Source organism: Antechinus flavipes, chromosome 2 (genome assembly GCF_016432865.1).
Source record: "Antechinus flavipes isolate AdamAnt ecotype Samford, QLD, Australia chromosome 2, AdamAnt_v2, whole genome shotgun sequence".
Classification (NCBI taxonomy): domain Eukaryota; kingdom Metazoa; phylum Chordata; class Mammalia; order Dasyuromorphia; family Dasyuridae; genus Antechinus; species Antechinus flavipes.
The window spans coordinates 499815799-499828557 of record NC_067399.1 but is presented as its reverse complement, the minus strand read 5'-3'; the positions used below and the strand labels follow the sequence as shown (position 1 = coordinate 499828557).

The following is a 12759-nucleotide window of genomic DNA, read 5'->3' as shown; positions in this document are numbered from 1 at the left end:
TGTTCCCAAATGAGTAAATACAACACATGTACAAAGTGAAAGCACAATGAATGACTAAGGGGAGAGGTATACACTAAAAACTGATGGGATTGGGGAACAGAGATGGTGCCTCAGATAAGGTGGCTTTCAGAAGCCTGAGGTAAAGAGGGAGGGCAGGACCAACATGGTGGATGATGGGGAGAAGCCAGTTTGTACAAAGAAAGGCATAGAGGCGGGAGATGCAGTGTTATGTAGGAGCAAGCAGGCTAATTTAGCCAGACCATAGACTTTGTGGTAGCTGGTAATGTGGAATCTGCCTATGAAGACAGGAGGAAGCCAGATTGGGAAGGGCTTTAAACTGTAAAACAAAGGCCTTTGTATTCTATCTCAAAGGGAGCCTCTGGAGCTTCTTAAGCAGAGGAGTAACAAGGCCAGTCAGACCTGCACTTGAGAGGACTATCACTTTAGCATCTGTGGAAGAAGTACTGGAGAGCCAAAAGAGACATTGGGAGGCTCCTGCCAATACTCCTGAAAAAGAAGCAAAGGGGACCCCCACATTAGTTGGGCATATTAATAGCGATGCCAAGGAAAGAAAAATGCAACAATGAAACAATAATAAAATACACAGAATCACTGAGAAGCAGGATAGTGTTAGGATTACTGTATTAAATCTATTAGATACATAAAAAACAAAACAAAACCCAAGCTGTGCATAATAGAAACTTATACCTTTCTATATGATTATCTTTTGCTGCTCTTTTATGTATGTGAAAATGACAATTTTTGTTGATATCTGTTAAGTTTTTAATAAAAACACATTTTTTCAAAATGTCAGGAAATTGAAAATGTAAAGAGCAAGTGAATTTGAAAAGCTTTTTCTAGGAGTTTGGCTTTGAAAGAAAGGAAAATGAAGATGAAAGTCTCAGAGGATGGTGAAATTGAATGTAGGTTTTGTTGTTTTCTGTTTTTAATTTTAAGGATGGGAGCAAACCTGCACAGGTTTGAATACTATAGGGAAAATAGCCAGTCTATTAGGAAAAAAAATAAAAAAGACTGGCATGTGGCAGCATGGCTACATGACTTACTCTAGCAGTGTTCAACTTTATGTAAGCAAAAATAGAAAAAGAAAAAAATGCAAATAATTTGGGATCTAGAAAGGAACGAACTGCATGCTACAGTAGGGCAGTCGAACAAAGGAATTGAGAGTCCAAGACAGCATTAAAGTTGAACTGAAAAGCCAGGCTATAGGAATGATAACATGGGAAAGCAGGATAAGTCTGCAGTTAGAGTAAAGACAGAGAATGAATTTAGGAGCGACAAAGCACAAGGAGAGCCAGAAAGGTTGTGGTCAGGTAGAGGAATTTTAGAGTTACAGGTAGAAAAGATAGAAAAGAGAACGGGGATGATGATGAGATTAAGAATATGATAGCCCTAGATCATGGGAGTCAATGAGGCTGATAGGCTGATAACTAGGGAATAATGTAAATAATGAACACAATAATGAGAAATAAAACACTAAAACTTTATAATTTAAATTAATGTAATAATAAACTTCCGTGGGGCACAGTTATAAAATGGTACATTACTATCAGACATGGCTTAGGTCTCTGTTTTGCTAAACTATGTTTCTTTTATGTAAGGGAAGATTCTATATGGAAGAATATTGAAAATGACAACAAAAAGCATAATATATTCAAGCAATTTTTAAATTTTTTATTAAAATCCCTAGGATGCAGCTAAAAAATTAGTCCTTAGGGAAAAAACCATATTCTTATAATCACACATTAACAAAATTAAGAGAAGGTTAGTGAACTGAATATGCATTTTAAAAAATTAAGAGAATCAGCAAATAAACCCAAAATTTGTCCAGAAGAGAAGTTATTAAAAAAAAATTAAAGAGGAAATAGCTAAATTGAAAACAAAACTCATAGAAATAATAAAACTAAAAGCTAATTTTAAAAATTGTCAATCCTTAAAAATAATCTGATTAGATTACTAATAAAAAAATCAACAAAATGGGAAATGAACAAGGTGAAATCAGAGCAAAACCAAAAGAAATAAAAAAGCACAAACATATTGTGTACAGTTATATGCTAAAAATAGAACACAAAAGAAATATAGAAATATCTTCAAAAATATGTAATGTCCAAATTATCAAATTATTGGACAGAGAATTTAAGAAAACCCAATGTCAGAAAAGAAAATAGATCTAGATGTAAAAGAACTACCAAACTTGATGGATTCACAGGAGAATTCCATCAAACTTAAAAAATAGTTAGTACTCATACTTCACAAATTATTCTCAAAAACTAAGAACTCTACCAGAATCCTTTTATAAAACATATATTCCTAATACTGAAAAACTAGGGAAAAATAATACATGTAAAGTACAGGCCAATATCCTTAATGAATAATTGACTCAAAATCTCAAAAGTTCTATCAAACAGATTATAGCAATTTATCCAAGAAATTGCACCAGGGATACAAAGATAGGAAATTAGGAAAACAATCAACATAATTTAGTCATATTAAAAACCAAACTACATTATTATCTCAACAAATGCAGAAAAAGCTTCTGACAAAGTACAATACTCTTTCTATGCTAAAAACCATAAGTATAGGCATAGATAGGCCTTTTTTTTTACTCTCATAAAAAAGTACCTTAAACAAAAAGCTAATATATCATATTGTAATAGAGTGACATGAGAAGCTTTTCCAATAAATATAGGAATGAAACAAATATTACCACTCTCTTCACAATTATGTGATACAGTTCTGGAAATGCTACTAGTTGCAGTAAGACAAGAGAAAGAAATTAAAGGAATAAAGACAGATAAATAGGAAATAAAGCCATCCTTCTTTGGTGATGGTTGTGATGATTTATTTGGAAATCAGCAAAGATGGTAACTGAGGAAATTAATAGCAAATGTAGCAAAGTTGTAAGTCACATAATAAATCCTTAAAATAAATACTACTTGTATACAACAAAACATAAGAAGCAAGAATAGAAAGAGAAATCCAATTAACTACCAAATCCATAAAAATATCTGGAGAACAATATCTCAAGGCATGTAAAAGACTTGTATATATTCAATTCAATTATAAAGCACAGCTTAAAGAATGAAAGAACAATCTACCAAACTGGAAAATAGTCAGTGATCATGACTAGGTCAAATTAACACAATAAAAATGACAATGCTACCAAAATTAATATACATTTTAAATTTTATATCAATAAAATTTTACCAAGAGATTACTTCTCATAACTTGATAAAATAATAATAAAATTCATTTGGAAAAACAAAAGATCTAGAAAATCAAAGGAAATGACAAAAAGTAATAATGAAGGGAAAATAACATTTCCAGGCATCAAACTATATTATAAAACAGAAATCATCAAAACATCTGGTTAAAAAACTGAAGAGACAGATTAATGGAACAAACAATGGAGATACAGAATAATATATATTTTTTTTTTTTTTGCTGAGGCAATTGGGGTTAAGTGGCTTTGTCCATGGTCACACTAGGAAGTGATAAGTGTCTGAGACTAGATTTGAATTCAGGTCCTCTTGACTTCAGGGCTGGTGCTCTATCCACTGCACTACCTAGCACCCCTCAGATTCAGAAATAATAGAACTCAATAACCTAGATTTGATAAAGTAGAAAAAAATAAGTTAGCTAAGCAAAAACTTGCTATTTGATTTAAAAAAAAAAACTGCTGGGAAGTCTGAAAGAAATTAGGTTTAGCCCAATACCTTTATACACTCCACAACATATCCCAAATGCATAGTGCCTTTAATATTAAAAACCACAATATTAAAAAAACGTATATCTCATAGCTATCAGAAGGAGATGCATTTTTAAATAGTATTTTCCAAATACATGTAAAGAATTTTCAACATTCGTTTTTGTAAGATTGTGTGTGTTCAGTTGTTAATCCCTTCCTCTCATCTCCTCTCTCCCCAAGATAGCAAGTAATCTGATATAGGTTAAATAAGTGCAATTTTTAAAAACATTTCCATATTTGTCTTTTTGTGCAAGAAAAAAATCATACCCAAAGGGAAAAATACATGAAAAAGAGAAACATAACAAACAAGCAAAAAGTGAAAATACTATGCCTTGATCGATAATTCATTTCTTCATAGTTCTCTAGATGCAGATGAAATTTTTTTTATCCCAAGTCTATTGGAATTACCTTGAATTACTAGATTATTGAGAAAAGTCAAGTCCCTCATAGCTGATCATCACAAAATCTTGTTGTTATCAGTACAATGTTCTCTTGGTTCTATTCACTTCACTCAGCACTAATTCATGTAAATCTTTCCAAGCTTTTCTGAAACCAGCCACTCATCATTTCTTGGAAAATAATAATATTCCATTACATTTTTCTACCACAACTTATTCGACCATTCTCCAACTCATGGGCATATACTCAATTTCCACTTCTTTGCCAACATAAAAAGGGCTACTACAAATATTTTTGCACATGTGGATCCTTTTCCCTCTTTTATGATCTCTTTGGGACACAGACCAAAGAATGACACTGCTGGATCAAAGAGTATGCACAGTTTGATAGCCATTTGGGCATCCAAATTGCTCTCCAGAATGGCTGGATCACTAGAAGATGTATTTTTAAAACAAGAGACAGAAACAAAAAATATAATAATTGTATATATAATTATAGAGATAATAAATAATTGTACAAAATCAATTACAAAAGTAAAATAATGATTACTTGAAACCGAAAAGATTTTGCATAGACAATATTAATGCATCTAGGATAAAAAAGAAAGTGGTTGAATGGGAAAAAAATCTTTGTACAGAACTTTTCTGACAAGAATTTGGTATCCAAGATATATAAAGAATTAATAAATATATATGTCTAATAGCTATTCCCTAAAACCTAAATGGTCAAAGGATATGAACAAAGGGTTCTCAAAAGAAGAATTGTCTAATATTCACAGCCATATGAAAAAATGTTCCTCCAAATCACTAATTATAAAAGCAATGCAAATAAAAATAATCTCAGATTTCACTTCATACCCTGCAAATTGGCAAAAATGACCAAAAATGACAACAGTCAACATTGGAAGAATTGTGGAAAAACAGAATATGCTAATAAATTGTTGGTGAAGCTGTGAAATGGTATAACCATTAGGGAAAGCATTTTGTAATTATGGAAATAAAGTGACTAAAATGTTAGACCTCATACCTAAAATGTTCATCTCATAACTTATGATAGCTAAGAATTGGAAACAAAATAAGTGACCATCAATTGGAGAATAACTAAACAAATCATGGTTATAACAGAATATTATATTGTGCTAGAAGAAATATAGAGAAGCATGGAAAGATTTATGTAAATTGATGCAGAATGAAGCAAGCAGTCAAGAAAACCATATATATGTAGTAAATACAACAATGTAAATAGAACAATGGAAAGAACATACAAAAAATATATAAAATAAATATAACAAATAATAAAGATCAAGTGGAGATTGACTAAAGAGATATGAGAAGATACTTCCAATCTAGTCCTTTCATGTGCATAGATGTATATAATTGCACGTTTTCAGACCTCAATTTATCGATTACTTGTCAAATAGATGGCTCTCTATAAGGAACTGGGAGAGGTTCCTTATAGAAAGAGGAATACAAGGGATTCTCTGGTGATATAAGAAATTACTGTTGTTCAGTTGTGTCTAACTCTGGGGGGTTTCTTGGCAAAAATACTGGAATACGTTGCCATTATCTTCTCCAGTGTATTAAGGCAGATAGCGATTAAGTGAGTTGGCCAGGCTCATACAGCCAATTTAAGGGTCTGAGGTCACATTTGAATTCAGATCTTCCTGACTCCAGGTCCAGCACTCTATTCACTGAGACATCTAGCTCCCTCAATGTAGGAAACAGAAAATATAAATAAAAATTATTTTCCAAAAATATTTATTAAACACCTACTGTGTTGAAGGTACTGGGCTGGGTTCTAAAGAGCTAAAGATAAAAATTGAAACAATCATTGTAATTAAGGAGATATCATTTTACTAACAAATGATACAATCAGGAACAACCTAGTACAAAAGGTGACCCCAGAGTGTCTTCAAGACACTTAAGGGTTCCAAGAAGTGAAGGTGTGGAATACAAGTACTCCAGGTTTGAGTTGTACCCTCCACCGAGGCAGAAGACAAATTATCAGGAATGTCAAATAGCAAGAAGACTTTAATTTGAGCACAAAGTTAATAAGAAAGAACAGTGGCAAATAAGCCTACAAAAATAGGCTGGAATTAACTTGGAAGGACTTTAGATTCTAAACATGAGATTGTATTGGATCATAAGAGGCAAAACGGGGCCATCGATGATTCTTGAATAAAGTAGAGGATTAGGTGCAAGTTTTAGGAGTATCCATTTGGAAATTATATGAAGAATGAATTGGAGAATGGAGAGCAATGATTTGACATTTCAATAGCCCAGGTAATCTAAATTCTGAATTAGGACTGAAACCATATGTAAGTAAAGGGAAATGGATACAAAGGGTTTTGTTACCACAAAATCAACAATTTTGGCAAAGAAGAAATTCTTTTTTAAACAAAATAATATGATATATAAGTAAAATAGACCAGCTATAAAAGCAGAAAAATGAAGAAGATAAAAAAACAAAAGTTTAACTGATTCAATCAACCTGGCACCAAAAGAGATTAAAAAGTTTTTAGAAGAGATCAATAAAATCATTCAAGGGTTCAGCCTAACTATTCAAACAGAAAAACAAGCAAACAAATAAGTAATGCCTATTGCTACTATATGCTATGAAGGTGAATGGACAGTTGGTGTCCACTGAATCCATTAGAGTCCATGAACTCTAGTTGGTAGAGTCAGCACAAACATTTGGAGGACAATATAAGTGCACAATGAACTGAGCCTGTATTTGAAGAAGAGAATAAGCTCAGGGAGGAGTGTTTCCAATAATTCAGACTTTTTTTCTAAAACAAAATCCATCTTTTAAATACTTCTACTGATTCTTCAATCAGTACCAATGCACTTTTATCAAATTCCTACTATGTGCCAGGCACTATGATTGTGATTCTCAGGAATCAAAATTGCAGTTCAGGTAAAAGAAAAAAAAGATTGGGTGAACAGAATTATTTCCAATGAAGAATTATGCAAAATAAAAGATATTATCATGGAAAATGCCAAACACATCTAGAGAGAGAACTAGAGATTGAATATGGATTGAAGGATAGTATTTTTCACCTTTCTGTTTGTTTTTTCTTTCCCATGTTTTTTTTCCATTTTGGTCTGATTTTTCTTTCACAACATGACAAATATGGAAATATGTTTAAAAGAATAGTATATATTTAATCTCTTGCTTGCTACCTTGGGGAAGGGCATGGGGATGTAGAAAATTTGGAATATGAAGTTTTACAAAAATGAATGTTGAAAATTCTTTACATAGTATTTGGAAAAATAAAATATGGAGGGGGGAATAAAAAGGTTCAAAGAACATCACCATTCCCTAATAATTCAGTATCAAAACAATTCTCAAACATTAATTACCATATGAAAGAATGCTCCAAATCATTAATAAGAGAAATGCAAATCAAAAGTGAGGTTACACTCAGAAAATCTACAAAAATGATAAAAAATGTGTACAACTAATATTGGAAGAATTGCTCTCATTATTGTATTATTAACAAACTTGAAAACTGGTAATCATTTTGGAAAGTAACTGAAATTGTGCAAAAAAAAGAGACTAAAATATTGATATCCTTTGACTAGGAGATTCCATTGCTAGGCATATAGGTCACAATGATAAAAAGAAAGGACATAGAAATCATGAAATCTCTATGTACACAACAGAAGCACTTTTTGTGGTAGTGAAAAAACTGGAAAAATAGTTGCTATCCATTGATTGGGAAATGGCCAAACAAAATGTAGTCTATGAATATGATGGAATATTACTGCACTGTAATAAACAATGAAAATGACAAATACATAAAATAAAAGCAGAGAAAAAATTCTAGGAACACTAGTATAAAGGAAAATAATTAGAGCCAGAATATAGATGCACAACATCATGAACAAAAACAACAAAGCAACAAAAACTCAATTAGACAAAATCTAAAAGACCATGTTGGGGGGCCCAAAAAAGCGACTACCCTTTCTTGAAGAAGTAGGGGACCATGGACGCAGAATACTGCACATAACATAAGACTTTTTCATTATGATTAGTTTTATGGCACTTCTTTTCATCTTCTTTCTTCTTTTTTTTCTTATTATAAAAGATGGCTATCTGGAAGGGGCAGAGAGAAGGAAAATAAAAACAAAAGATATCAATAAAAACCTATTTTAAACATTCAAGGCTATCATTTAGAGAAACAAAACCTGGAAAAGGAGGTGGAACACTTATGAAATAAGAGGAAGGAAAATGAGAGATGGCTGGAATGTTCCACTTGTATCCAAATAAATTCAAGAAAAGTTCAGCAGAATGAAATAGGTGGACCTATTGTAGAGCAAAATGGAAAAACATGGAAAAGAATCATAAAGGACTAAAAGGTGAGGATGGACTGCAATCTGTACCATTGAATGGAGTGACAACATCAATGAAATCACGGACCTACTGAAATATATATTTACTGAGCACTTGCCTCATGAGAAGTGACTTCCTCATGGTTTTACATCTATTAAGTGTAAGAATCCAGCCATCTTGACCTCCAAGGAGCTAGGCAAAAGATGAGACAATTTATATGAATAAGATATTTTGATTTTTTTTTGGAACCTAAAGAAAAAAAATCAAAAACCATGAGAGGACTATAAACTTTGGCAAAGCTTACAAGCTCTTCCTTTACTTGAGACCCAGCTATACTACCTCTCTTGAATGGTTATCTGGTAGAGATACTAGCTAAAACAATCTTTTCCATATTCTGAAGCCCGCTATTCTTGCTTCTCCTTTAGGCAGTCTATAAGGTTGACCCAAAAAAGGGCCATGGGAATACTTTCCTACCTGATCTGTAGGCTTGTCCAGGAAAGCCGGTATAAACATGCACCTACACAAATATTAGGGCTGTGACCAAAACCATTGGTGTTGCTTGTTGACTAACTCATGCTCCTAGGAAACTTTGAGAGGATGTGGAAAAATAGGTTACATTGGATCCCAGGGTTTGTTTGCTTTTCTATTTTTTAGTCTATGTTCAGTCAGTTTTTTCAAGTCCAGTGTCTCTAATACCAACAGCTTTTGGTCAAGACTAGAAATTTAAGGCCCCCATTTCTAGTTTAGCAATAGAAACTCTATCACCATTCAAGACCCCAAGAAGAAATTCCTATCACTTTCCTTTTAAGCTTCAGTCTCCTCATCTAAAAAATGGTTTGTCTTCTAAGGTCCTTGTTCACATTTTTGTTATCTTTGCCAATTTTCTAGTATGAGGAGAAACCTCAGGGTTGTTTTGATTTGCATTTCTCTTATTAGTAATTCAGAGTGTTCTTTCAGAAGTCTGTGTCAGAAATCTTTTTACTAAATCTAAGGAAACTCCTTAGTACTGCTCCCTAATATCATTCTAGCCTGTCTTAACTTTAGCATCACGTACTTAAGAGAATTCTTCTTTTTATTTCAGAGAGATCCTGGGTCATGAAAGAATATGGCTTTCCCAATCCCACTTTGCAAAGGGAGAAATAAGGTTAGTATGCAGCTAAATGTTTTGTTCTGTGTTCTTGTGTACCAGGTTTTAGTGGTAGATTAAGCTCCTCCCTCAGCCCTTACATATCTGATTCAAAAACTGTAGTATTACACCCTTAATCCCCAAAATGAGATATAAGAAATGAGATAACAAACATATAGTGCTTTATAAACCTTAAAGAGTCTATAAATGCTAGCTACTTCTTTCTTCATTGCAAGGTAGGGAGAAAACCATGAGTATAGAATACTGCATATAGCATCAGACTTGGTTGTTGTGTTGTATTAGGTTAATTTTGCTCAACTTTTTTTTTTATTCTTTTATTTTATTATTTATGTTACAAAGACATTAAGATATGATCCTCAGGGAAGAGAGAAGGGAACACTATAATGGGACATGAGGGTGAAGTTAAGTTATCAATCAACACTTTAAAACATACAAAAAATCCAATAACATGATTTTTTTTTGGAATGAGGGCTTAAAGAATATTATTCCTGAAACCAAGGGACAGGGCCCTAACTTCTGTGAATGAGAAGCACATTGGCTTGTCAAACTGATATATAAAGAAGTAGAAAAGGAACCAAGCACAGTAGAAACAATCAATTACAAGCTTGGGCCATAGAGCCAGAAGAGTGTCCTGGGGATCACAAAGAAGTTTGACTTCTAAATTTCAGAGAAAAATAAATGAGCCCTAAGAAAAGAAGTAATTTGTCCAAGATCATATGGGCAGTAAGGACAGAACCAGGATTCAAGCCTGTCAAATGCTTCCTAAGCCAGTGTTCTTTCTACTAGACCCAAAAGCGTCAATCTGAAGTTTCAAAGATCAGATAAAACATGGAGACAGTCATGATGTGACTTGGATTTGAGTGTTAGCTCTTCCTCTTATTGTAATATTTCTCTGAGACAAGTCAGTTAATCTCCCTGTTCCTATTTTCCTATCTAAAAATGGGAATAATATTTTTCATTACCCACTTCAGTAGATTACTAGGGAGGTGAACTGAAGTAAAACACTAGATAACTGTTGGGAGGGTTGTGGAAAGACAGGCATAGAAATGCATGGTATTATGATTATGATGATGCTGAAGGTGAAGGGCAGACTGTAATTGGCTGCTGTGGTGTTCTAGCAATAAGTTATTCCTCATTAGACTCAGAAATACTGATTGGTATTTGTCCTCCTAGAACAGAGAAGGATACTTCAAGAGAATCTTGCACTCCTTAATCTGATCTCAACTGCACAAAATCCAGACATCGCCTTCCTCCCTAACTCCCTATTAAGCCAGGCTAGCCAAAGAATTCATTCTAACTTTTCCAACTTACACAAAAGCTATGCTCATTTGAAAATGCCTAGGTCAAGAGGTGGGAAAAAAAAATTGTAAAACAGCAAGGGACACACAAAAGTTATCCAAAGCTACTTTAGAAGGCAGAACTGTATCAGACCCTGTACTTTCTTCACATATACAATCATGAGCTCTGCCAGAGAATTGCCAAAATTCAACACTCTTTGCAGAAAGACTTAGACAGCAATCACTCCTTAAAAGATCCTAAAGGTACCCTGGCTCCTCCATATTATAATCTTTCAATTTCAAGGAAAAGGTCAACATTCCAAATCTCTTATTCTTCTCCACCCACTCAATGATCTACCCTCAGAGTAAAGTAAGTGAATAAGTGAGAGAGAGAGAAAAAAAGAGAGGAAGAGAAAGAGATATAGAGACACAGAGAGACAGAGGAAGAAAGAGACAAAGACAGAGAGATGGGAGGAGGGGAGGACGACAGAGAGGGGGAGAGAAGACAGAGACAAAGACGGAGAAAAAGAGAGAGACAGAGAGAGGGAGGGAAGGAGAGAGGAAAGAAGAAAGGTAGAGAGGAAAAGAGAGGGGGAAAAAAGGGAAAAAAATAAAGTGTGTGTATGTGTGTGTGTGTGTATGTGTTTAAAGGAAGGGGGGCCAAGTTCCTAAACCAAATAAGTCTACTCCATTACAGTATCTCCTTGGATCACTCAGTCAAAGTTTCTATTCTGAGAGGCAGAGATGAGTCCATGGATGAGGAGGATTGATGAGTCTTGAAGGAAACCTTGCTCAAATCCTAAGAGAGCTGAACACAAAAGGTTCATTTTGAGCTTCACTGCCTCTCCCTTAGCTCCTGTCTTTGAAACTCCCAGAGTCACTCCCTACAATTCACCCGCTATTCATCATCTGCTTATTCATCAGGTCCTGAAACCTGATGTCAAGTCAGCAACAACTAGATGCTTACTCCTTGTGACAAAGCTCTTGTCTCCGATCACCAATTTCTAATCCTCTCGGTCCACCATCCGGGGTTCTCTCCATCAGCAGGTTTTTCTACCTGTCACTACCTCTACTGGCCTCCTCTTCACAAGAGTCTCTGTTCTCTCTCTTCTTGAGCTCAGCCTCTCAGTGGGACTCAAATGTCTTAGGATTCAATTTAAATTCATTAGCTCCTTTATTTTTTGCTGAGACAATTGGGGTTAAGTGACTTTCCCAGGGTCACACAGCTAGGAAGCATTAAATGTCTGAGGCTGGATTTGAATTCAGGTACTCCTGACTTCAGGGCCTGTGGTCTATTCACTGCTATATCTAGTTGTCCCTCACTAGCTCTTTAAAAAAATAGTCATTTCCCATTATTTTTTCCCATTGAACTCTTTCATTTTTTGATTGGGATCTGTGATTTTATTGGGAACGCCACCTAAGGCATTTCCTCTACCAAAGCAGAGAGCACAATTGCTTTGCAACTTAAGAGTTTCCCGGGCCACTGTGAGGTTAAATGACTTGCTCAGGTCAACCTGATAGTCTTATTCAGAAACAAGTCTAGAACCCAGGCCTCTGAGGTTATAAGGCCAACTCTCTGGCCACTAAACCACACTACCTCTATAGAACCTTCTCTTATAACAAGAAAAACAGTTAAGCAGAACAGAGAAACAAAATCTGATAGTAGGAATGCAATTCTGCACCTTGCACTTTTTTGCAAATTAAAAAAAAATTTGTGTGTGTGATTATCCATCTTTTCTAGGGATCAAGATGATTCACTGCAATAAATCTGAGTTTGATTGCCTTCCAGTGTTATTTTCATTTACACTGAATCATCACGAATATAGTTCTCCTCC

General features: G+C 34.3%; 1 protein-coding gene across 1 annotated transcript in view; it reads right to left on the bottom strand.

Moving 5' to 3' along the window:
- Window positions 1–12759, bottom strand: part of LRRC8A (leucine rich repeat containing 8 VRAC subunit A) — a 38572-nt gene that overhangs the window by 15199 nt on the left and 10614 nt on the right. The window lies entirely within an intron of this gene.